Source organism: Phacochoerus africanus, chromosome 3 (assembly GCF_016906955.1).
Source record: "Phacochoerus africanus isolate WHEZ1 chromosome 3, ROS_Pafr_v1, whole genome shotgun sequence".
Taxonomy (NCBI): Eukaryota; Metazoa; Chordata; class Mammalia; order Artiodactyla; family Suidae; genus Phacochoerus; species Phacochoerus africanus.
In genome coordinates this window covers 137,546,335-137,573,042 of record NC_062546.1, presented here as the reverse complement: position 1 = coordinate 137,573,042, position 26,708 = coordinate 137,546,335, and the positions used below count along the sequence as shown (strand labels likewise).

The following is a 26,708-nucleotide window of genomic DNA, read 5'->3' as shown; positions in this document are numbered from 1 at the left end:
AGGAATGTCTAATATTCATTTTCATGCTAACAGTACTACCCTTTAAAAAAGCGAAGAAAAATTTAATAACCAATGTATTCTCCACTAAAACAATATTTTCTTGTAACCATCCCAGTTGAATGAAATAATACATTTCTGGTATAAATGAATTTCTAAAAACACTGAAGAGATTTTGTTAAAAATATGCTTTATACAAGATCAGTTTTTCTTTATTATCCAATTACACATTAGCCATAACAACAGGGAACAGTGAGAAAGTTATATCCCAGATGTGTAAAAGCATGAAAATAGTAATGTCTACTAACCTTGAGATCTCATGAACTCCAGTATCTTCCTGAAGACTCTAGGCCTCTGAAAACATCTTTTCAGTCTGTTGATATCTCCTTATTTTTTCCTTAAAAAAAGAAAATATGTTTCAATATGTTACATAAGGTTATATTTTCAAAGAGTAAAGCTGACTACAAGATGTAAGTGTAATGTGACACAGAGGAAAATCAATAGGAATCTTGGAATATAAATAAGGCATTAAATTTAGAACTGCATGATCATACCATACATAAATTAGTGCAAAAAGAGTATCCATATTACAAGAATGAAGTAAATTTCTAATCATTCATGTACATTTATTCATTTATTTACCTGTCATTCAATCAACAACTCTTACTATGGACAAGAAGTGAAAATGCATTTTATCTTACTAATCAGCACTACTCTAGATTTAAATAACTTTTTAGTCTCCAGGAGATTCATAATCTTAAGACACACATACAAAAATAGGAAAATCAACCAAAATATTACAGTGGAGAGTTGATGAAAATTACAATTAATAGGAAGTTCCCAGGTGGCACAGCGAGTTAAGTATCTGGCATAGTCATCGTGCGGCTTGAGTCACTGCTGTGATGAAGGTTTAGTCCCTGGCCTAGGAACTTCCGCATCCCATGGGTACAGCCAAAAAGAAAACAAACAAAAATAAAAAAGGAGTATTTATTTTGTTTCTTTTATTTTCTTAAAGAAAACTAATTATAAAGTTAACACAAGTACTCATATATTCAGGTTTTAAGATAACTTAGGCTTTAAGAAAACAGTTTAAACAAAGTATTCTTCAAAGTAAACATGATTTAAGAAAAATCTTGTTTTTAAAATTAGTGTCAAAAAAGCAAAAATAAATAAATAAACTAGTGTCACAATTCAAATGATTAACACAATAATTTAAAGAGATGATAAAATTCTAGCAGTAATTACATGCTTTTATTTTCCCAGACTAAAATGTATATAATCACTTTTTCTAAAAAATAAAATTTCCATTTTAATATAAGGTAAACCATTAATTCATATACGAGTGTAAAAATTTTCTTTAAAAATGTTAGAGAAACTCATGAAGTATAGTCCATTTACCGTGTTTCCACAACAGCCAGAATGAACTATCGCTGATTTTACCCAATAAAAATAGCTAATGTAGAAATCCTACAAATGCATTCCTTGAATGAAGAAAGAGACTGAGCAAGCAACTTATGATGATCACTTAAACAAGCACAAAACATCAGAAATCTTTAAGGAAAAAAACTGTCTCAGACACCTGCGTCTCAGGGCCCTCTATTCCATTTAAACTTTATGTCTATTTACGTTGATATGCATGGTAATATGGATTTAGAACAAACTAGAATATTTGCAGTACTGACAACAGTAGCATGGTGTTATCGAATTGTGATTAGTATTACACATCTAATAGTTATTGAATCCAGTCTGGTTCTGAGGAAGCCCAGATTTAGCAGCAAAGCTTGAGAAATTTTGGAAAGGTTGAAAATTCAATTTTAAGTATAATTTAAAATATCTTAAAATCCTGTTGAGAACATTATGCACTCAAATGATGACATACTAAAGACCACTAAGGCAATAACTTGAATACCTGCTGCACTCATTTTGAAGAATACTTTGGAAAATAATTTTGTCTGTCTTCTCTGTTAATGAATGATATGTATTCTGAGATGTCAAACAATTAAAAACTAACAAGCATGATAACAGGTCTCAACTTGCTGATAATGTATCCACTGAATACAGACTTTAAAACTTATTTGCAATTAGGAATTCCTGTTGTGGCTCAATGGTAATGAACCCAACCAGTATCTATGAAGATGTGGGTTCGATCCCTGATCTCACTCAGTGGGTTAAGGATCCGTTGCCATGAGCTGTGTTGCCATGATCTGTGGTGTAGGTCACAGACGTGGCTTGAATCTAGCATTGCTGTGGCTATGGCGTAGGCCAGCAGCTGCAGCTCCAATGCAACTCTTAGCCTGGGAACATCCATATTGCTGCGGGTATGGCCCTAAAAAGACAAAAATACAAAAACAAGAAAACTTATTTGTAATTAAAACCAAATACTAAAAATAAATTAGATACTGAGTTCAATTTATCTATAAATGTCATTCATAATCTCAACTCCAATTTTCTTATTAGTGAAAATAAATCCCATACTATTTAAATGTTATTTTTACATACTGAGATATCATTTAAGATTTTATCCCCCAAATAAATTTTTTTCTGCTATAGAAAAGTGGGGAAACTTAAAGACAACAAATCAAGAGGCAAAAAAGTAGGGAAACTTCTATTTATCTAGATCAGTTCTCAATTTTATAAATAAGAAAAAAGACTGCTATGTATTTGCAACATGTAGTTAACTCTAAAGGAAGAGAGTATTTTTTTTATTACCAATTGTTAAAACTGAAATTTAAAATGTAGGAGTTCCCGTCGTGGTGCAGTGGTTAACGAATCCGACTAGGAACCATGAGGTTGCGGGTTCGGTCCCTGGCCTTGCTCAGTGGGTTAAGGATCTGGCATTGCCGTGAGCTGTGGTGTAGGTTGCAGACATGGCTCGGATCCCACGTTGCTGTGGCTCTGGCGTAGGCTGGCGGCTACAGCTCCAATTGGAGCCCTAGCCTGGGAACCTCCATGTGCCGTGGGAGCGGCTCAAGAAAAGGAAAAAAAAAAAAAAAAACCAATGTAAGTATATTTTACAATCAAATAAGTAAAAGACTTTCTTTAGGCATTTAAGGTAATCTATTGAGAAAAACATTGAAAAAAAATCTATTGATCTAAATTTACATCCCTGTAATTAATCTATAACTTAGACAGAGGCCAAGGTACCCTTGGTGATGGAAAAAAAGGGACTCAAATTCTGATATGTTTGAAGTCAAGGATATACAAATATATCTGATGGATAGAATTGACCCTATCTGAGGTCAGTTGATTCCCTGGGAGGGAGTTTAACACAAAGGAGAAATAATTCTGAAAGAAAAAGTCAGCTTCAATGAAAAGTTCCAAGTACTGGAGATGTGAGAATCGATGCCAGTTCTGCAGAAAAGGTGCAGTAGTTGATGCTGGAAAAAATTCCAATTGAGCACCTGGGCCCTGTGGATGTGACTTGGGGTCATTGCCTGTGGGATACTGGACAAGAAGGTGTGTTCACATGCAATGGAGAGAATGTAAAGAGTTGTGGAGGGAGTTCCCGTCGTGGCTCAGTGGTTAATGAATCTGACTAGGAACCATGAGGCTGTGGGTTCGATCCCTGGCCTCACTCAGTGGGTTAAGGATCCGGCATTGCCGTGAGCTGTGGTGTAGGTCATAGATAAGGTTCGGATCCTACGCTGCTGTGGCTGTGGCATAAGCCAGCAGCTACACCTCCAACAGACCTCCAGCCTGGGAACCTCCACATGCTGCAGCCCTAGAAAAGACAAAAAAAAAAAAAGAGTTGATAGATTAAGATCTATCAAAATAGCACTCTCTTTGAGAACCAGGCAATTTGTAGAGGAATAATGCCTAGATAGTATACCTCAGGAAGATCTAGGGGCTGCCAGTCTTCCTTTACAAGCCATGGGCACATCACTGGTGGTTTATACAAGATCAGTGGGAACTGCCATTTTCCTGAAATCTTATCAACAAGGTGATCATGCCTTGAGTAGGACTTCCCCAAACTAGCCTGTTAGACCACTGCTTCAGTGGGATTGCAGTCCCATGGGTGGCCTTAGCTGTGACAGGTGACATGTGGGACTGACTTGTGAGTACATATAACTATCTCAGGTACTATTAAAAAAAAAATTCAAGGAGGCTGACATTTATGGAAGATCTGGAATGTGTGTACTAATGTAAATGTAACATCATTTGTCCTCACAAATCTTTTGTCGTACTCATTTAAAAAGCCTCAGTTTTTGATTATGAGTTCTGTGGAAAACAAAATTCACAAAAACCTATATTATCATTTTAAAATGTGTGCCTAACACTTATAGTTCATATTCTGGTCTTCTCTAATATCTGGAGTTTAAGTGAGAAATTCTCTGAGAACGAGTTATCAATTTTAGAAATTCCTGCAATATTGAAGGTCTTGAGAGAAAGGTGACCACCTCCCTCCTAGTCCCAGGTCCTGTGGCTTCCTGGACACCCATGCACATTACTGCAAATCATTCTACAAATCCAAGTAGCCATCCAGATTGGCAATTGAGGGTCAAGGCACTCTCCCACATTTGTCAATGTTTTCTCTAAAGGGCACCTTTAGCAGGTCAGTGAGGCACAAAGCTTTTGCTGGTATGTTTTAATCAATAGCCAGGCTAGACTTCACTAAGGTCACTGAAGGTCACATCTCAGTGGTAGCCTTGACTGAGCTCTAAAATCAGCCTGTGTTGTTTTTAGTGGGTGATTCAATGATTAGCTATAACAAAATATAACTTGTTTAAAACACTCAATTTGTTCCCATCTTTAAAAAAATCTTTCTTGGATTTTGAGAATAAAACTGATCCTTCAAGGACCATGGAGTTTTAGACCCCCAAGCTGATCACTCATTTATGTCTGGAAGCCTAACTCATATCATGGTTTCAGTATGTCAAAAGGTAATATTCTATAAAAACAGTGAAGAAACACGAATTTGCTGTTCAATGTTTATAAGATGATAATATGACTTGTAAGCTCAGTGCAAGCATGCATTTGCAATTACATCTCAAAACACAACATTTCATAATTAATATGCCTGCAACACACAGAAGCATCATTCACTCTGAAGGACAACTTTCTAACAGAAGCAAAGGGCTTAGGGCAAAGAAATCTAGTAGGAAAGCCAATCTGCCATGTACAGTTTGGCCTATGTTTTTAAGAGAATAAAATGAAAAAAAAAAAAAAAGAGAGAGAGAATAAAATGCCCCTGACAATCACATTGATTTTATTTAGAATTATTTCTTAAGTAACAATACTACTCCAATTTTGTGCTTTTATACACCTGCTAAAGTGCAGTCATCAAAATATATGCAGCCCTTAATCCACTCTTTAACAAACAACAAAAAAATGAATTTCCATTTTTTCCTAACATGTGTTGCACTATAATGATTAACATCACATGCCTAAAAAAAATTAAAATGATAATAGCACTTAGTTGTTCTATTTCAGTATAGTGGACAAGAATTATCAAAACAAATTAAATCAATCCTAGTTAGGCTATTTATATATCAGATAGTCACCATGGAATTCTTCCACTCAATCAGTTGTGTGGTAAAGTGTGCAACCACTTCTCTAAAATGGTTCAGATGGGTCTCTATTTAAAGGTATGAGAAAAGACGTAAGTGTAATTATTAGGAATCTGCAAGAACTGTAAGAAAATATGGGTAAAAAATTAGGTAAAAATTTAAAAACTTAAATAAAAATTCTCAGAAAACTGTAAATTAACAAGACTGACCCAAGAAGAGATGCAAACCTGACTAGACAGATTATCATAAAAGAGACTGAAAAGGTGTTTCAAGTTCTCCCATCACAAGAGCAAATAGTATCAGTAGATTATAGGCTTAAAGAATCTTTGCAACAAAAGTCTCCAAATTGTTTAGATCATACACTTCACCAATAAAAGTTTCTTGATCTCTACACATTTTTCTCTCATACCACTCATGTTCACATTTCCCCAGTTATCAAATTTGGGGGCCATTACTCATCATTATAGTTTCTCCCTTTCATACAGACTCAACTTGAAGGCCTTTTTCTATCTCCTTCAAATCAGTGTGGCAAAAAATATATCGCCTGGTTAAATTCATCTTTCTTCCTACTATGAACCTGCCCCTAGTAGCTGAACAGATGATCATGACTAAAGAAAATGTAGGATAATGCATTACTGGCAAATTATTTATATATGACCACAAATTTCAAGTGGGTCCCCAGTAGTGTCTGACAATCTTATCGCATTTGTTTTATTTATTCATACTTCAACTCTGTGATACCATGAAAAGGGGTATCTTTACTTCTTTTCAATATTCCAGCATTTCTTTACATTTTTTCCCTCTCAATTTATGGTACTATTTCTGAAAAAGTTGAAAGAACTCCAATTCAACCTCCTCTTCTTACCTCTATATTCTGTATGCTCCTGATATCTGTACCCCATATAGTCAGGCTTCGATACTGTTACAATGGAGAAACTGCTCTTTTTCCCATCTAAGGTCATCCCCTTCTTAAGCTCCTCTCCTCAACTTTAGATCTTTGCTATTTTTTTTTTTGTCTTTTTGTTGTTGTTATTGTTGTTGTTGTTGCTATTTCTTGGGCCGCTCCCAGGGCATATGGAGGTTCCCAGGCTAGGGGGTCGAATCGGAGCTGTAGCCACCGGCCTACGCCAGAGCCACAGCAACGCGGGATCCGAGCCGCGTCTGCAACCTACACCACAGCTCACGGCAACGCCGGATCGTTAACCCACTGAGCAAGGGCAGGGACCAAATCCGCAACCTCATGGTTCCTAGTCGGATTCGTTAGCCACTGCGCCACGACGGGAACTCCAGATCTTTGCTATTTTAATGATCCTCTCTCTCTCCTGCACTATCATTTCCCCCACCCCCTACTTTACTGGATTATTCTCACTTGCCTTCAAATGTGTTGTAATGTCTCCCAATTTAAAAATAAATTCTTTTTACATCTGTTTTTTCACCTCACTATCACCTTATTTCTCCACTCCATTTTGTAGCCACTTCCCAAAAGAAGGCACTTTCCATCTCTCAGATATAATTCTATATTGAACTCTCCAAAATTAGGCTCTTTCCATCTCTCAGATATAATTCTATATTGAACTCTCCAAAATTAGGCTTCATTTTCACAGCTCCACTGAAATAGTAATTATCAAGGTCATCAGTGAACTTGAATATTACCAAATCCAATGGTAAATTTTCAGCCCTTATCTTCCTTAATATCTCAAGGGAGTCTGACTTCGATGGTCACATTTTCCGTCTTGAACTATTTCTTTACTTGGCTTATAGGATACCACACATGAGGTAGGCTGTTCTCCTAACTTATTTGCTGCCTTTCCTCAACCTCCTTGCCTGATTTCTTCCATTCTTTCTAAACTCTAAATCCTTTCATGGATTGAGGTCTAAGACTTTTCTATCTGGCCCTTTCCTGGAGAGCAGATCCAGTCCTATGTCTATATACCACCACTTATTTGTGAATCCCAAATTTTTTTTTGTCTTTTTTGTCTTTTTTTGTTGTTGTTGCTATTTCTTGGGCCGCTCCCGCGGCACATGGAGGTTCCCAGGCCAGGGGTTGAATCGGAGCTGTAGCCACTGGCCTACGCCAGAGCCACAGCAACGGGGGATCCGAGCCGCGTCTGCAACCTACACCACAGCTCACACCAACGTCGGATCCTTAACCCACTGAGCAAGGGCAGGGACTGAACCCGCAACCTCATAGTTCCTAGTCGGATTCGTTAACCACTGCGCCACGACGGGAACTCCCTGAATCCCAAATTTATATATGCAGTCTGAACCTCTTCTCTAAGCTTTAGATTCGTATACCTACTGCCTACTCAACTCTACAGCTCCACTTAAATGGCTAATAAGCTTTTCAAAATTAACATGTCAAAAAATAATAATGACTAAATGAAAGAAAGGCAGGAGGGAAGGAAGGAAAGAAGGAAGAAGGGTAACACATCCAGGCTTTCTCCTCTTACTCTAGTCTTTCCCATTTCAGTAAATGGCTTGTATTAAAACCTACTTGAGAAATGGCTGATTAAAGGATTAGGGCATGGAGTTCCCATTGTGGCTCAGTGGAAATGAATCTGACTAGGAACCATGAGATCGCGGGTTCAATCCCTGGCCTTGATCAGTGGGTTAAGGATCCAGCATTGCCATGAGCTGTGGTGTAGGTCACAGACACTACTCGGATCCTGTGTTGCTGTGGCTCTGGTGTAGGCTGGCAGCTACAGCTCCGATTAGACCCCTAACCTGGGAACCTCCATATGCTGTGAGTGTAGCCCTAAAAAGAAAAAAAAAAAGGATTAGGGCAGGGTAAATACAAGATGAATCTCAAGCATCTTATAGTAATGAAAAGTAAGAAATGGAAAGAAAAAAAGATAGGCATAGTCATGTCAGAAGGACATAAGAACCAACCTGAAAGAACTTTCAATGATCAAAGTTGGAATAATTTAAGCAATAAAAATTAATGACAGTATTAGATTATAACCCAAAGAATAAAATGAATATCTATGAGTCTATACTGATATAAATAAATGACTGAATAAATAAATAAATAGAAAAGAAGGAACAAATCTTCCTTACATTAAACAAATTCTGTGATATGATATTTATAACTTCACCTAAAAATATATGTGTCTGCATAAAAGAGAATTATTCAGGGAAACCAATTTTGAAGCACAGAATAGTTTTTGGACATTGTGTCCACATTTTTTTTTCAGAGAAACTAACTTCTTTTTTTGTCTTTTTCTAGGGCCGCACCCACAGCATATGGAGGTTCCCAGGCTAGGGGTCTAATCGGAGCTTTAGCTGCCAGCCTATGCCAGAGCCACAGCAACGCCAGATCCGAGCCTCATCTGCAACCTACACCACAGCTCACGGCAACGCCAGATCCCTAACCCACTGAGCAAGGACAGGGATTGAACCCGAAACTTCATGGTTCCAAGTTGGATTCATTAACCACTGACCCACAACGGGAACTCCCCAACTTTTAAATATAAAATTGATTGCAGGGCTCTTTCATTTCACAGAAAAAATAGAGAATTGCTGTTAGAATTGACCAGTTTCCCAGGAAATACACAAATTTTTACAGATGGTTTTAGGAACACAGCTAAATTGCAGTCTGTGTTAGTCAGTGTACTTTCATGTTCAGCTGCAGAAAATAGAAATCAAACCTAAAAAAAGAAAAAGCAGTATCCACTGACAGAAATAAAAGAGGAAGATCTTTACAGCATTTGTCCCTGGATTTTCAGTTAATGAAGCAGCCTGTAGTATCTACCTTATTATTTTGATAGGCATTCTCCCTCATGGAAGTCCCATAGTTACAATCCCACAGGGTAAGAATTTCCAAATAAAGTCTTGAAGGATTGCTGGAGGTATCCTGACAACTTTCATCCTCTTAAAACAAACTGAGGAGTTCTCATCATGGCTCAGTGGTTAATGAACCTGACTAGTATCCATAAGGATCTGGGTTCGATGCCTGGCCTTGCTCAGTGGGTCTGGGATCTGGGATTGCCATGAGCTGTGGTGTAGGCAATTGCCATGAGCTGTGTCGCAGACATGGCTCAGATGCCACACTGCTGTGGCTGTGGTATAGGCCAGCAGCTATAGCTCCAATTCAACCCTTAGCCTGAGAACCTCCATATGTTGTGGGTACGGCCCTAAAAAAGACCAAAAAAAGAAAAAAAAAAGAAAAAAAGAAACTGAGAAACAATCACAAATATGTTACATAAGAACATGTCTTTATCTTCTCTGCCACTGTAAGATGTAAGGAGCCTCACTGAAATTTCCCTGTAGAAAGAGCCCAGCCCCTAGTTAGTATTTAATGTGTTTATAGATTTCTCCACATTTTAGAAACATTGCATGTAGTAGCAGAGAAATGGAGTATATAAAATTATGTAGTTAATCTGGCCCCAAATCAGTCTGTGTGTAACATCAAGGAACACATTGTGCTAATGTCAAGTATAACATGTGGATGAAGAAAAGAGGGATTTAGTCTAGATAGTACATGAGGAAATTTTGTTGCAGAAGCATATCTATAGATAGACTTTATGATAGATGACTTACTAATTAAGTGATTTTTAACCGTAAAGTGAATAATGAATAAACCCTGAATGAAGATTTTTAAAAATATGAGTAGAGAAATTAAGATTCAGTGCAGTTCAAGAGAAATATTAGCTGCACGGTAATGAAATAAAAAGTGTTTAGGCTCTAGATTACAAACAAAACAAAACAAAACAAAAATAGAGGTTGACATCTTTTTTTTATGTTTTCATCTTTCTTTTGTGACTATGGGCAAAGTACTTAACAACAGTTTATTCATCTATTAAATAGGCATATGGATGCTAATTTTCATTTTGTAGGGAAGTCAGTAGGCAAGGCAATCAGGAAATTTTCAGAGGAGGGGAAAGGACTAGATCTGAACAAAAAAGGGCACATAGTTGACACACTATGACAGTCCTCACGAAGACATGAGCTATTTCATCTAACCTGCTGGAGCCAGGAGTGGAAGAGACTGCTCTTTGTCTACAGAAACATAGTGTGAGGGAGATGTGTATGTCTATGTGTAGACAGATATTTTCCACAGATCTTAAGGAAAACCCATAACCCCATATGCAGTGGGGAAAAATGAGGCCCTTCTATAAGAACAGAGCCAAGTCATGGGGGCAAGAGGCATCGTTGAGGTTGTTGTTTGAGCCTTGAAGCCATTTTTACCTGATTTGATCTCATCCATGTCTTTCTCATTACATGAACTAAGATATCTCTTTTTTGTTTAAGCTAGATCGTGTAGGGCTTTTTTCACTTGCAACAAAAAGTCTGTACTAACATAACCATGACTATTAACTGAATATTTTAAAGAAGTGCTAGAGCAAAGGCAAAATATCACCAGAAGAAAAAGATGCAATTAAAGAATAGATAGTTATTTGTTACCAGTAAGACAAATTAAGTGAATGTGGTTGTGCTGACAGGTCCTAATTGATCATCATACTGGATGAATTCTCTTTCTCTAGAGAATTTAAACACAGGAAGGAAGAAAGAAAGAAGGAAGGAAAGAAAGGTTTTTAAATAAACAAATGTTAAATATATTGATTCAAAATATTTAAATTTTCTAATCTTAGAAATATGGAATTCCGACTTGCTAACAAATTTAAAATAAATTTACTAATAAATTTAAAATTATATAGGAAGTTTAGAGAGTGATTTAATTTATATTGACAATATTACATGCATATATTGGAAACTTCATGAACAGCAATATAAAAATCTATATCTGTTCAAGAGACCCTAATTGTACCCAACAACCTTAATTAATTTCTGCACAATTACTTAGTCTATTTCAGGTCACTCATCACATTTAAGATGACAGAAATCATTTGATCAATTAAGACACATCCTTTTTAGAAAACAGTCATGAATATACTAATCAAAGTAATTTTTATAAATTTATAAATTTATATTTATAAATATAAATTTTATATTTTTATAAATTTAAAATGCTAGGACCTAGCATTATAAGAATCAAATAAAATAATTTGTTCAAAATATCTAGCACAATGGCTGGCAAATGATAAAATGTTTAATAAAGCTTGCTATTACAATTATTTATTTTTTTAAAGAATTTTTATTATTTATTTATTTATTTATTTATTTGTCTTTTTGCTATTTCTTTGGGCTGCTTCTGCGGCATATGGAGGTTCCCAGGCTAGGGGTCTAATCAGAGCTGTAGCTGCCGGCCTACACCAGAGCCACAGCAACGCGGGATCTGAGCCGTGTCTGCAACCTACACCACAGCTCACGGCAACGCCATATCATTAACCCACTGTACAAGGGCAGGGACTGAACCCGCAACCTCATGGTTCCTAGTCGGATTCGTTAACCACTGCGCCACGACGGGAACTCCTACAATTATTAACATTAAGTAATATGGGGAAAATATAGGACACAGCCCTCGCCATCAAGGAGCTTAAAATAATTGTAATTATAAATTTAAACCATTTCCATATTCTAGCTGCAAAGCTAGTGAATGCTAAAAAGGTAAGAGCTGTTCTGTTGAAAATAACAATGCTTATTTAGGCTCTTTAACCTGGATTCCATTAATTCTTAAGTGTTTCATCAAAACATTTGTTTATCTCATATTGAGGTGACTTTTAAAACATAATGCTCTTCTTTATTAGTGTCCATAAATTTTAGTCACATTTACTCCCTCTTTTTTTTTTTGCAGCTCTTCTAGATTTTTGCATATTTTTAAAAAATCTAGGCCAAATGTGTGATATATGTCTTATGTAGCCATGATCTTAGCATAGCAGTTAATTTTAGTACTGATTAATGACCACCATAGCTGTCAGCCTAATCATCAATTATTTCGGTAAATAAAAAGTTCTTAAAGAGTATGTGTGTATGCATGTGTGTGTGTGTGTGTGTGTGTGTGTATTTGGAATTGTGTATGTGTATATATATATATATATATATATATATATATATATCTGAAATATCTACTACTCTCTCCAAGCCAGAATGATAGTTTTCATAGAAACAACAAGCAGTAGAAAGTCAGAGCTGATGTAGCAAGAAGATAACAGAAAACATCTTTGAGGAAATGATGAAATAGATCAGGTTGGAAAAAGAAAAAATTAGCTATGTTTAAAATTAATAGTCCTTAACATGATGGAGGATAATGTGAGAAAAAGAATGTTATGTATATATGTAACTGGGACAATTTGCTGTATAGCAGAAATTGATAGAACATTGTAAATCAACTATAATAAAAAAATTTTTAATAAAAAATAGTAAAATTAATAGTCCTTATTTTTTCCAAATAAGTTTCCTCAAAGATGGAATTAAATACCCTAAATTCTGGCATTGTTAAGATTCATAATATATACATTTTTTAAAATGTAGAAATTGTGGGCATCAGAGGAAATTTTAAGATAAAGTATATTAAGTATTCTTTAATCGTGAATATTTAAAAGTGACTTTAATAATATGATTTAAAACTAAAATATGTGCATTTTTATATCCACTAAAATTATCATCCACTTAGGGCACAAAAATTAATAGCATTGAATGCACTCCAGTCTCCACAATATCACAATTGATAGGACCCACTATTGCATTTCAGCCAGAAACACCTATAGCGCTTTTAGCACTTGGTGTGGAAATCTTCATCGGCTTTCAAAATGCTTTAGAAATTATTTTGATAGAATTTGGGTTGAGTTTTTGTTTTTATTTTTGTCTTTTGCCATGCTAAGACCACTGTAGATAACTCTCTATACCATGGATCTTAAAATGATTAAATCATTATATAAATCAGGTTTCATAATATTTCAAATTTCTAGAATTGTAAATTACATAAATCAGTATTTATTACTGTTCTATTATGATATTTGTGAGATAAGATAAAACCAAATAAAACAAACTGTGTCCATTTCAGTTTTAACTCACTACAAATACCTCCCTACCTGAAAATTAAACGCCATTAAAAAAAAGGTCTTTCTAGTTTTTATGTGTTGCCATTTGTTTGAAAACCAAATATTTATGTTTTGTTTTATTTACTATGATTTCTCTTTGTTCATTATGGTTAAAAACTATACTTTTAACCCTAATCTGACTCTTCAATGGAATTTAGTAAATTTGAGACATTTAACTATTCTAGTTCATGCCAGATCACTGCAGCTAAACATATAAAACATATGGTACAACAATTCTGTGGCCCTAAAACATTCCCAGTTTATTCTCAAATGCTTCAGACCAAAAAAAAGTAACATTTTCAGAGTACAAACAAGTACTTTCAAGAATGAAATGGTTAAATATTGCAGCCAATTCAGAAACAGCACTAACTGGCTCTTTTTTTTTTTTTTTTTTAAGCAGACCTAGGTTTAATTCTTTTTTGCATTCACATGCACACAGATATGCTTCCCTCGAGCTGTCAGAAGCATCAGATTGCCTGATTTGCATGATGAATTTTAAAATCTTTTGAGAAACACAAGGACATTTGCTTCAGGCGCTATAATTTTATCATCACCATCATAAACAAGAAGTCTAAAGCCAGTCAACCTCTAGTATTCAAATCAAAACCAAAAGATTAAGGGATTTTGAAAATGGTTAGTATAATTTTAATTACCTAAATTCATTTGGATCCATTTTTCAAGTCACAATATTTTGCAGTTGGGTAATAATCTCTTTATTGCCTGTGACCACTTCTAGATGACCCCAAAATAAGGATATGATTCTTACCAAGAAGTTTATAAAATGCAAATACTCTGAAATATTTATAAACAAATTATACTGTCAGATGAAAATATTCTTATCACTAATGTAAAGGTGGTGCCTTTAATATATATTAGCAATCCTAATTCATGTACTCTTATGAAATTTAGCTACAATATCATTTCCACTTACAGCAAATAAGAGATGTGGGAAAACGGAAGATTTTCTACGGTGTATTTTGGATCTCTTGCTAATAGTGATCTATCCCTTGAATGATGTAAGAAATAGTGCCATTAACACCACCAGAACTACTTTTATAATTAGTTTTTTTATGGTAGCTGAGAGTTAAAACCACAAGGAATATGTTGTTTTCTAGATTCACTACAATATCGATATATACAATTTTATTTGAAACTCAGTCTAATTGTGCTTTTACATTTAAAGCCAAATTTAAGTTTTTCAGGGCTCAAAATAAACAAGCAAATATAAAAGTCAATTCTGTTCCTAGCCAGCAAAATGGAACATAATTACTGAATTCAGTCAGAAGCTGTGACTAAGTCTCATTGAAATGCAAGGTAAGTGGGTTTCTGAAGTCTTAAATTATTGAACAAGCAATGTAGGGTCCAGGAGTTCAAGGGATGGAAGGATATCATTACCTTTTTTTTCCTCTAGGGAATCCAGAAGGCCGATTCACCCTTCTGGCAAAAGTAGAATGTACAAAGGTTTTACTTCTAAAGTAAATGAAATAAACTTCTATTTGTTAGCTGCTGTTGAAGATGCACAATGCTGACTGAATCTCACCTACTTTTCATCATAACATTTTCACATTATCACAAGTAGCATTATGTCACCAAGACAAATCAATTTCTTTCATGTAAATGTAAAACAACATGTTTGCTGTTAAGATATTTCCGTCAGTGTCAGGAACACACAAACAAAGTCGCAACAGTCTGCCCTGTCACTTACAGAAAGAGGAGGACAAATTGTTCATTCACACTCAAATCAAATTCTCTGTCCACTATTTCTTTAGACACATTGAAAGTCATCACTGGCATTAACTACAGCCAGGAGATACCTGCAATTTCAATAGAAGCCAAGTGGAAAAAAAAAAAAAGGCAACAGAAAATGAGATGCCAATTACTTTTACCAAAAGATGGACTCATTCTGTTTCTAAGAGGAGCTGGCACAATAGATACAGCCGTGTCTTTCACTTGATGATTTGGGTCCCTCTGCTTAGTAGTCAGTGATGTAACAGACCCATCAGAGAGAAGCACAGTCTAGTAGAAAGGTCAATCCTCAAGGGATCTACAATAAAGTTCTCTGCCACTACCTCACATTTGGATTCTTGTCAAGTAAGTCTCCCTGGGCTCTGTTCTCCACATCTGTAAAATAAGGGTGTCAGTCTAGATATTCTCAAAGGCTCTACTAGCTCTAACATTCTTTTAATTCAAAATGAGGATTGAATCTCCTACTTTTTTTTTTTGTCTTACTCTGATATATAAGATCATTGTATCTTCTCAAAAAATTAAAATGAATTTTCTTCCTCAATTTGCCCAATTTTATAAAATAATAAGGTTTTGTACTGGAGATCAGGCTGAGAATTACCCACAGTAACAGGAAATCCTCCTGTTACTGTCACATTTCCATTTATTCTTTTTTTACCCTCCTCCCCACTGTTTATCCCAAATCATGGTTTTGATCACACATTCAATTACAAGTCGTTCAATGATTGCATATCACTGTTTCCCTAGAGAAGAGTATTAGTAAATGTTTCCCTCAAAACCCTTGAAAATTCTCAACAAAAAGTGCTAAGAAAGCTAATCAAACTTTGCAGCTGCTTTCTTTGCTAGCCTAATATCTCCTCTATAAACAGTAGATGTCTCCTCCATAGACTCTTGACATGGTGATGAAACAGAAAAGTTATGACCAGAGACCACAATAGTTATCAAATAGTTTATTTTACCAAATAAAGCCACTCTTGGAGTTCCCGTTGTGGCGAAGTGGGTTAAGAATCGGACTGCAGTAGCTTTGGTCACTGCAAGGTTGTGGGTTTGATCCCTAGCCCAGGGCAGTAGGTTAAAGGGTCTGGCATTGCTGCAGCTGTGGCACAGGTCACAGCTGTAGCTCAGATTCAATCCCTGGCCCCAGAACTTCCACATGCTGTGGGTGTGGCCATAAAACATTTTTTTTTTAATTAAAAAAATAAAACCACTCTCCACTCAAACTTTTATCCTCCAGGGAACTGTTCAGGTACCCATAGCAAGTGCCTGACCTATAATTTTTAAAACTCCTCTAAACCATCAGAACATCAATTTCTTGTGGAAAGTAACTTGAGCTTCAATTGTAAGACCTGATGGTGTTTAAATGGATGTTATAGGTACTTTGTGAACTCACAGCTCTTGAAATCAATAAGCACCTTGCATAGAGAAGCCCTGCAATTGATTTTTCCAGGAGAGAGTCAATTTGTAACTTAAGGAGAAGTATAGACACAAGGGAGGTTGTAAGCATGCTGGAGGTTTTTGAAAAATATTATAGGTATGTGGAAAATGCTGCACTGCACTAGAGGAGAAGGATCTCAAAGGAATATGGTCTAGACTGATGGTGTTTTTCAGGAGTGGCTAAAGAGGGGAAAGTTGAGAAATACCAGGCAGCTCCTGCAGTGCTCTGGGGCTTAAGAGAAGGGGCATTCTCAAGATACACAGAAAACATATTTAATAGGGTGTTCCTTAGGGTCTTGAATTTAAATGTGTACTGTTGCTTTTCTAGGGATAAGGACATCCAGTGGACTCACTCTCTCCAGTTTAAAAAAAAATGTCTGAAATTATTTTTAAAATGTATTACATTTTTGAAATTTGCTGAGAGAGTAGATCTTGTGTTCTTACCACCACCACCAAGAAAAGAGTAAAAAGAAAAAAAGGTAAGTATGTGAGGTGATGGAAATGTTAATCAGCTTGAATGTGGTAATCATTTCACAATGAATATGTATATCAAAACATCATGCTTTCCATTAAATATGTACAATTTTTATTTATCAAAAAAGTGTGAAAACTGTCTAAAAATTAATCCATTCACTCAATAAAGAAGTCTAAGCATCGTTCAATGTTCAGGGCTCTTATAGGTATCCTGGGTGACAGCAAGGTGTGTGCTTACCACAAGGCTACAGCCACTTAGAGGAAAAGGCAAAGAGGCTATAGATAAATTTCAAACAAAACTTATCCCCCCAATCCAATGATTGACGATAACCTTCCTATGTAACAACAGAATCTTCTTCTCAAAACAGCTATTGTTTCCTCCCTTCTCTTAAGTTGTTCCTTTACTTTCTCCTTGCTTTTCAATACTTTCTACCAGCTCATAAAAAATAAGTTTCACTTTAATCAAGAGATAAATAATACAGAGACTAAATGGATGTATACAATTTACCTATTTTTTATTCTAAATGCTTCTAATAATGTTGAGGGAGAATTCATGAATACCAAACACACTTTTGAATTCTTGGAGGTGGGGGACAGAAGGGTTAAAAATGGAATTAGAGGGGTCACATTGTTACAGTGTAAAATTTCAGTGTGAATCTTAAATGGCTGTTTTGGTGAGCTAAAAAAAAAAACCCAAACACAAATGCCTTAGGAAAATAATGGTAAGAAATATTGTCATGAAACAAAACAAAACAGAACAAAAACTACTTCTCTTTGTGTTGGATAATTTTTACCCTTATTTATGGAATGCTCTTTTAAAAGGAAGTTGATACCCATCATCTATTTATGAAGTGAGGGTGGACTTCTGGGAGGTCTACTGACTTTCTTTAGTTTTGCTTTGCCTGATGTCAACTGTCCTAAAAAGTAATTTGAAAATCTGTTTCTTTAACAACTGGGGTTGAATGGATGTGGAGATGTCAGAAAATATTTGCCTGTTTCAAAGTCTTCATATGAGCATCTGTTGCAAGAAATGCAATTTGAAATGGACATAATTTTAAGTTTGAACATATCACACCAAGTTAAATGAGGTTGCTCATTAATACGAACTGCTTAGAAGTTTGTTTGTGTAGAAAGCTTCGTTTGCTGTAGTGCATGACCCTGGCCTTGGGTCTGAGGTTTACTAGTGTCCAAACAACTATAGAATTGCAGTTTTCAAGGCTTTTATTTCAGAGCAGCATTCTTTTAAATTAAAACAAACATCGTTTTCTCACTTAGGAAGTGAACATGTCATATTCAGCACTGCAAGTATTCCACAATTCAGTGACCAGTATTAGACATTCAAAACAGCTCAAATGGCTAGATTTCAAAAAGATGGATCTATTTCAGAAAACTGAAGGCATAGATGAAATTATTTTCAATTGCCATTTGCTTACCTTTGACTGGACTATTTCTGCCTTTCATACTCACTCTATGGAGATAAACAGAGTAGACTACTGAGACTTAATTAACCAAAATGGTGTTATGTTTTGCAAATTAAGTCTGCTATGATAAACAGCTTGGGTGCAGATATAAGCCAGTGGATACATATAAAAACGCCTAGAATCAGCCACACAACACAATTTAGAGTACCTGAAATAGAATCTCAGATACTCACCAGTGAAATGATTAGAAGTGGACAGACTGACCCTATCAATACTGGCAGCAAAGTCAGAGCTAAAAACTTCATCATCGGATTCTTGCACAGAGGAGCAGGGTGAGGAGCCGTCAATTTCTTCCAACTTCCCTTTTAAAATTCCGCTCATCGCTGCAGCACTGTCACATGTACCTGTAACAGGAATGGGAACAATGGAGCATTGAAACATTTGACCACTGATTGCATAGTCAAGGTCTCTAAATCATTTTGGGAGGCTGTAATTTTTTGAACCATGTCTACCAGATTATCATATCTATGCAGAAATTATTCTTTCCATAATGTTTGCAAGAATTGAAAACAGTTCTACCCTGATTCATTGCTATTTGCATTTTCACTCTGACAATAGTATAAGAAAAAGTCAAAATTAAGAATGTGGAATCAGAGGGCTGCATAAGAAAATATGATTCAGTGTTTTGAAATGTCAAACAGGAGTCAAATACATCTATTTGATTTGTTCTAGTAAATCATGTACTGTCATTGACAGAGCCAGGGTTCAGAATGAAATAGATCACTCACTCGCATGCTGTCATACCCAGAGCATACTGATTAGGGCATGTCTATCTTGCCTGGGAATTCTTTTTCCTCAAGTACAAAGGCATTTACTTTCTTGGAGCTCTTTGTCCATCAAAAATCAAATTGGTTGCTAGGAATAGCAATACCTGCAGAATTTACACTCCTTATCATATTTCTAGTCAGTTCAATTGAGCTACAGGGAATACTTGAGTCCTATGCCATAGGAGCTTGCTGAATAGATTTTATACAAGGTAAACCACAGTCTCTAAATCTTTTGCTGGTTAAAACATTAAGTCTCTTAACTCTTTGTATCAATATGGTCAGTGACAACTAGTGAGAGGTAGCCTGATGCATTTTTTAAAATATTTGTTAATGTCAATTAAGATGAGTCATTAGATCTCTGACAGTAATAGTCATAAAGCAACTCTTAAGGTGATCAGTGGTTGTAAACACAAATTCTTACAATGGCAGTTAAGCTCAATGAGTAAATAGGGTCAGATATAATAAAATCATGAAGTCATGTTAGTCTTTTGTCTACTGTTATTTGCAACAAAGGTATCAATAAATACTTCTCTATCCTAAGGAAAATGGTAGCATAGGCACAATGATAAGTGAACACAACCAAGGAGACAGAGGGTAGTAAGTGGTGTGAACTGTGGCAAACTAGAGATACACATTCAGGCCAAAGGGAAAAGACGCGGCTCAGGCCCACGTCATTTTAGCTCTATGCTTTCCCAATTTAATCCACTCTAAAATCTGGCCAATGCCCCATTCACATTCAGAAGGAGTCCTTAACATTGTTAGCTTTCACATGCCCCATACTCCTTTCCCTTATTAATTTTCTTTATAAAATTAAGGGCATGATTTTTAAATTACATCGTAATTTAAAGCCCCACTTAGACTGGCTCATAAGATAGACAAAGAATGGTTCAGACCTGTGACTTGGAAGGGTGAACAAACTAAGGAATGAAAACTTTCTTGTCCCCATTAGCCAACACAATACCTGAAATACATTTGCTAGAGATGCATAAGTTGGGGGAACAAACCTTATTTACAAAAAATGCTTGTACAATATATGCTACAAAGGAGAATGATGTTAAGCTATCAAACTTCAGTGTGGCAGTCCTATATGTAATAAGGAACAAATCTAATTAGAATGCTTTCTTAAAAAGACTAGCCACTTTGTGTGTGTCTCTCTGTGGCTTCATGGTCTCTCTCAATTTCAGCAGCTATATTTTGTGGGGCATATTTGCCCCAAGTCCTTCTGCTGACTGGCTTTCTCTGTTTCTGTATTTTCTGCTTCCTAGTATTTTCAGCTGGCATATGGCTTTGCTTCTGAAAGAATATCTTCTCCTTACTGAATCCTGAAAGCCTCAATGCTAAACACCATTGTCTTCCTCTTTTAATACATCCCAATTCAGATTATTGAGCAAGGGGATCTGAGGGTCTTTGTTCAGATATTTATATCATTCTATAGAAAAGAAATTTGTCTTTTTTTTCACTTTGTTAAGAGACAATTTATTATTTATTCCATAAATATCTCTTGAGCTTCCATCATGTACCAGTGACTATTTTATATGCTAGAAAATGATAAAATAGCCACATACAAAAAATTCCTTCCTCTAACAGTACTGACTGGGTATTGTTGGGGGAAGGGCTAGACAAATGATAAACAGTTAAGTAAATTAAATATGTATGTTCTGTGGAGATAAACACTATGAAGAAAGATAAGTAGCCAAGTGGTATAGCAACTACAAGGTTGGCTAATAAAGAGCACTGGATTTTTAATTAATGGGTAGATTAATGTCACAATGAGGAAGGTGAAGGAGCCAGTGATGTTGACAACTGGGGAAAGAGCAGGCCAGTCCAAATGAATGGTGTGTGCCAAAGTTAGGAGTTGGGCATAGCAGGCATTGAGGTTAGACAGGTACTGGGGGCTCAACTGTGTAGAGCTTGTAAGGACTTTGGATATTACTCTACATGAGGAGGGCTTAAGTAGTTGAGTGATAAGATCTGACATATACTTTCAAAGGACTACTCACTTGCCTGTTATTTTATTTTATTTTATTTTTTTAAAAAAGGGCCAATGGTAAAGGAAAAATAGATTTGATGGAAGAATGGAAAAGGCTGTCTAGAATTAAGGGTATAGCAGCTCAGATGAACAGTTAACCTGACCAGTGATAGGTCTGAAGAGGTTTCTTTGGGGGGAGAAAAATTTAGAGAAGAAATTAGAATGGGAAAGAAGGGTAAAGTGCTTCCGAAGCAATGTTGGTACATAATTTTAACCTAAAACCATCTGTGGTCTCTTAATTTATTAAATATTTGATGATGGTGGGGGCCACCTTACCTGCTAGGTTTCAAACAGAATGTTTTGATATATTGTACCACTTTGTGGTAATGCTTTGGTAAATAAAATTAACAATGAACAAGTAAGATTTATTTTATTACTCTAAAGTAATACTTCTTTTATTTTGGTGAAGAAGAGGCATTATATGGACAGTGGCCATTATATCAAAGACTTCCTTGTTGGAAAAATGGAGGCAAGGAGTCATTAACTATTTTATCCATCACCCTCTCAAAATATATATCCAGTACTTGCTACTGCAAGGGTTATAGGACTCTGGCTCAGCAATAACCCTGTTTAAAAGCCATTGTTTGAAAAGTCTCTCTTATCTTCAAGTGACATATAGAGGTTTTAAAAGACTTGCAGAAAACGTCCTACAAACTGAGAGTTGTTGATGGATTTTTTTAAAAATGCTGATGTACCCTGTTTATTAGTTATAGTTAACTATTTGTAATTTTTTCTTTAACTGGTATGAAATAGATGTAAATAATTTGTGTGGATTTGTTCACATTTATAGTTTTAGCTATGGTGACCTTGAAGAAACTTGCCAGAGACATTAAAGAGAGAATGAACTGTTAATTAGATATCTGTAAACAGATATCAGTAAATACAAAGGGTGGGAAAAAATGTTCCAAAACATAAGAAACGGAGAGAAGGAAGAAATAGATTCATCTTATTTTGCATTTGCCAATTTGATTCTACTGTAGTGTGCTCTGGTTGTAGTATTAAAATTGCAATCTTACAATTATTTCCATGGCAACAGACAGTGAGATCATGCAGGAGAACTTAAATTGTGGGAGAGATTAAGATGCTACCCCCATTCAGATGTCTGCAGTAATAGGTGGGAAGGGAGAACAGAGTCATTACGAATGTCCTTGATTGGGTTTGTCCCATCCATATAGTCCAGTGAGAGTAATCCTAAACAATATTAAGTCATCCTGTAACACAGAATACGCTCTTGAGAGTAGATAGCTGGAAGAAATTGTTAGGAAGCAGACAGAAGTACAGGTGACTTGATCTATGTATCTTTTTATTTTTACTTTTATTTTTTTAATTACTCAATTAATTTATTACATTTATAGTTGTACAATGATCATCACAATCCAATTTTATAGCATTTCCATCCCACAATCCTGGTGTATCCCCCCATCCCCCGAACTGTCTCCTTTTGAAATCATAAGTTTTTCAAAGTCTGTGAGTCAGCATCTGTTCTGCAAAGAAGTTCATTGTGTCCTTTTTTCAGATTCCACGTCAGTGAAAGCATTTGATGTTGGTGTCTTATTGTCTGACTGACTTCACTTAGCATGATAATTTCTACGTCCATCCATGTTGCTAAAAATGCCAGTGTTTCATTACTTTTAATGGCTGAGTAATATTCCATTGTGTATATGTACCATATCTTCTTAATCCACTCCTCTGTTGATGGACATTCGGTTGTTTCCATGTCTTGGCTATTGCAAAGAGTGCTGCAATAAACATTGGAGTACATGTGTCTTTGCGAGTCATGGTTTTGTATGGGTAGATGCCCAGGAGTGGGATTGCTGGATCAAATGGTAGTTCTATGTTTAGTTTTCTGAGGCATCTCCATCCTGTTTTCCACAGGGGTTGCACCAACAGTGTAATAGGGTTCCTTTTTCTCCACACCCTCTCCAGCACTTATTGTTTGTAGACTTTGTGATGATGGCCATTCTGGCTGGTGTAAGGTGGTACCTCATAGTGGTTTTGATTTGCATTTCTCTAATGGTGAGTGATATTGAACATCTTTTCATGTGTTTTTTGGCCATCTGTATGTCTTCTTTGGAGAACTGTCTGTTTAGATCTTCTGCCCTTGTCAGTTGATTCATTTGCAAAGATTTTCTCCCATTCATTGTGTTGTCTTTTCGTTTTGCTTTGGGTTTCCTTTGCTGTGCAGAAACTTTTAAGTTTAATTAGGTCTCATTTGTTTATTTTTGTTTTTACTGTCATTACTCTACGAGGTGGATCTGAGAAGATGTTGCTGTCGTTTATGTCATAGAGTGTTTGGCCTATGATGATTTATATTTTCTAACATCTAAAATATTATGGTATTTGTTAAAAGTTTTAGAATTCTGGAGTTCCCTGGTGGTCTAGTAGGTTAAGGATCTGGCATTGTCACTGCTGTGGTGTGGGTTGGATCCCTGGCCTGGGAATTTCTGCATGCTGTGGGCGAGGCCAAAAAGAGAAGTTTTAGAATTCTAATTCAGGGTCCCCTAAAAAAATCCTGTGTGTCCTACATCCGAAAAAGTAGAGTCTACTTAGATCTTAATATGTCTAACAGGAATATTGTATTCTTATTGACCTATATCCAATAATTCCTTTTGAGAAGTACATAAAAGACTATTCTTTTTTTTTTTTGTCTTTTGTCTTTTTTGTTGTTGTTGTTGTTGTTGCTATTTCTTTGGGCCGCTCCCGCGGCATATGGAGGTTCCCAGGCTAGGGGTTGAATCGGAGCTGCAGCCACCGGCCTACACCAGAGCCACAGCAACGCGGGATCCGAGCAGCGTCTGCAACCTTCACCACAGCTCACGGCAACGCCAGATAGTTAACCCACTGAGCAAGGGCAGGGACCGAACCCGCAACCTCATGGTTCCTAGTCGGATTCGTTAACCATTGCGCCACGACGGGAACTCCAAAAGACTATTCTTAATACTGTTCCTAATATGAAAATAGTTACACTCTGTTTATCAGTCAAATAAAAGAGTCAGATTTTGAATTAAAATAGTCAAAACAACAGTTAAATGTTTTTATATAAAACTAGACACTCAAAAGACAAAAAGAGTATTAACATTTAGGAGTAAGAGAAGGAAATACATTACTAATCTTCATGTTCAATTTATGAACTGAATGGAGACAGGTCATGAAAGAATCCAAAGGTAAAAATATAATTTGTTCTTTTGAGGTCAGAACTACTATAAATGTTGGGTATACTGCCCTTTCTAATAATGGAAATTATTTTTTAAAATAATACTTCAGTTCAATAATAATTTGTATGGATTTCCTCCAAGAATGTAAATATTTATTGTTATTAGGCAGGTTTTACAGAATAAAATATCCAATGATTGATTTTATGATTATATAACTATAACACCAGAGAGCTCAACTCTACTGAATAGTAAACCTCCACAACCATATATATTTTTTTAAGTTCCTTTTATTCACCCCCTACAAGGACATTTTTGAGGGATGGGATACAACCATGGGCTTGGGTTGATTACCAAGTTTAATTGGGAAAAAATAGAGTAAGAGTGGGGACAGATTGTTGAATCTACAGATAGATGCAGAATAAAGTTGAATAAAAGTGAAAGTAGATTGAATGGTCCTGGGAATATGAAGGAAAAGCAGGACTGGAAGAAAGAGTTTATAAGGAATGGATGAAAATCTCCAAAGGAGAAATGGACAATTTGGTGACTTGAGAGATCTGGGAATTGATATTAATTAAGAGTTTAGTCACAGCTCTCTCAGACTTCAGGCAATATTACAGAACCACAGTAATCAAGACAGTGTGGTACTGGTTCCAAAACAGACAAACAGACCAATGGAGCAGAACAGAGAACCCAGAAATAAACCCATACATCTACAGTCAATTAATCTTTGACAAAGGAGGCAAGAACATAAAATGGGAAAAAGTCTTTTCAGTAAACAGTGCTGGGAAAACTGGACAGCTGCATGTATAATCAATGAAACTGGAACACACCCTCACACCATGCACAAAAATAAACTCAAAATGGCTTAAAGACTTAAACGTAAGACAAGACATCATAAACTCCTAGAAAAGAATATAAGCAAAACATTCTCTGACATCAACCTTATAAATGTTTTCTTAGGTCAGTCTCCCAAGGCAAAAGAAATCAAAGCAAAAAAAAAAAAAAAAAAACCCAATGGGACCTAAACAAACTGACAAGATTTTGTACAGCAAAGGAAACCATAAAAAAAACAAAAAGACAACCTATGGAATGGGAAAAAATACTTTCAAATGATGCAACTGACAAGGGCTTAATCTTTAAAATATACAAACAACTTAACAGCAAAAAACCCAACAACCCAATTGAAAAATAGGCAAAAGACTTGAATAGACATTTCTCCAAAGAAGATATACAGATGGTCAACAAGCACAAGAAAAAATGCTCAATATCACTGATTATTAGAGAAATGAAAATCAAAACTACTATGAGACACCACCTCACACCAGTCAGAATGGCCATCATGAGTAGGTCAACAAATAACAAAATGCTGGAGCAGGTGTGGAGAAAAATGTACCTTCCTTCACTGCTGGTGGGAATGTAAATTGGTACAACCACTATGGAAAATAGTATGGAGGTACCTCAGAAAACTAAATATAGAACTACTGTATGACCCAGCAATCCCACTCTTGGGCATATATCCAGACAAAACCTTCCTTGAAAAAGACACAGGCACATGTATATTCATTGCAGCACTATTCATAATAGCCAAGACATGGAAACAACCTAAATGTCCCTGGACAGATGAACAGATTAAGAAGATGTGGTACATATGCACGACGGAATACTACACAGTCATAAAAAGAACAAAAGAATGCCAATCGCAGCAACATGGATGGAACTAGAGACTCTCATACTAAGTGAAGTCAGAAAGAGAAAGACAAATATCATATGATATCACTTATACCTGGAATCTAATGTATGGCACAAATGAACCTTCCCACAGAAAAGAAACTTATGTCTATGACTTGCCAAGGGGGGATGGGGAGGGAGTGGGATGGACTGGGAATCTAGGGTTAATAGATACAAACTCTTGCCTTTGGAATGGATAAGCAATGAGATCCTGCTGTATAGCACTGGGAATTATATCTAGTCACTTATGATGCAGCATGATATGGAGGATAATGTGAGAAAAAACAATGTGTATATGTATATGTGTGACTGGGTCACTTTGTTGTACAGTAGAAAATTGACAGAACACTGTAAACCAACTATAATGGAAAAAATAAAAATCGTTAAAAAAAAAAAAGTTTAGTCACAGAAGAGCAAAAATGTGGAAGAAATTAGCCCAGGTTGTAGTATCTG

General features: G+C 35.9%; 1 long non-coding RNA gene across 1 annotated transcript in view; it reads right to left on the bottom strand.

The window, feature by feature from the left end:
* Positions 1–311: 311 nt before the first annotated feature.
* The window catches only part of LOC125122212 (uncharacterized), a 34,323-nt gene continuing 7,926 nt past the window's right edge, over positions 312–26,708 (bottom strand). Inside the window, exons 2-3 of the long non-coding RNA XR_007133730.1 lie at positions 18,750–18,920; positions 312–394 (exon numbers count right to left, since the gene is read on the bottom strand). This is a non-coding gene — a long non-coding RNA (uncharacterized LOC125122212). The remainder of the gene's footprint in view (positions 395–18,749; positions 18,921–26,708) is intronic.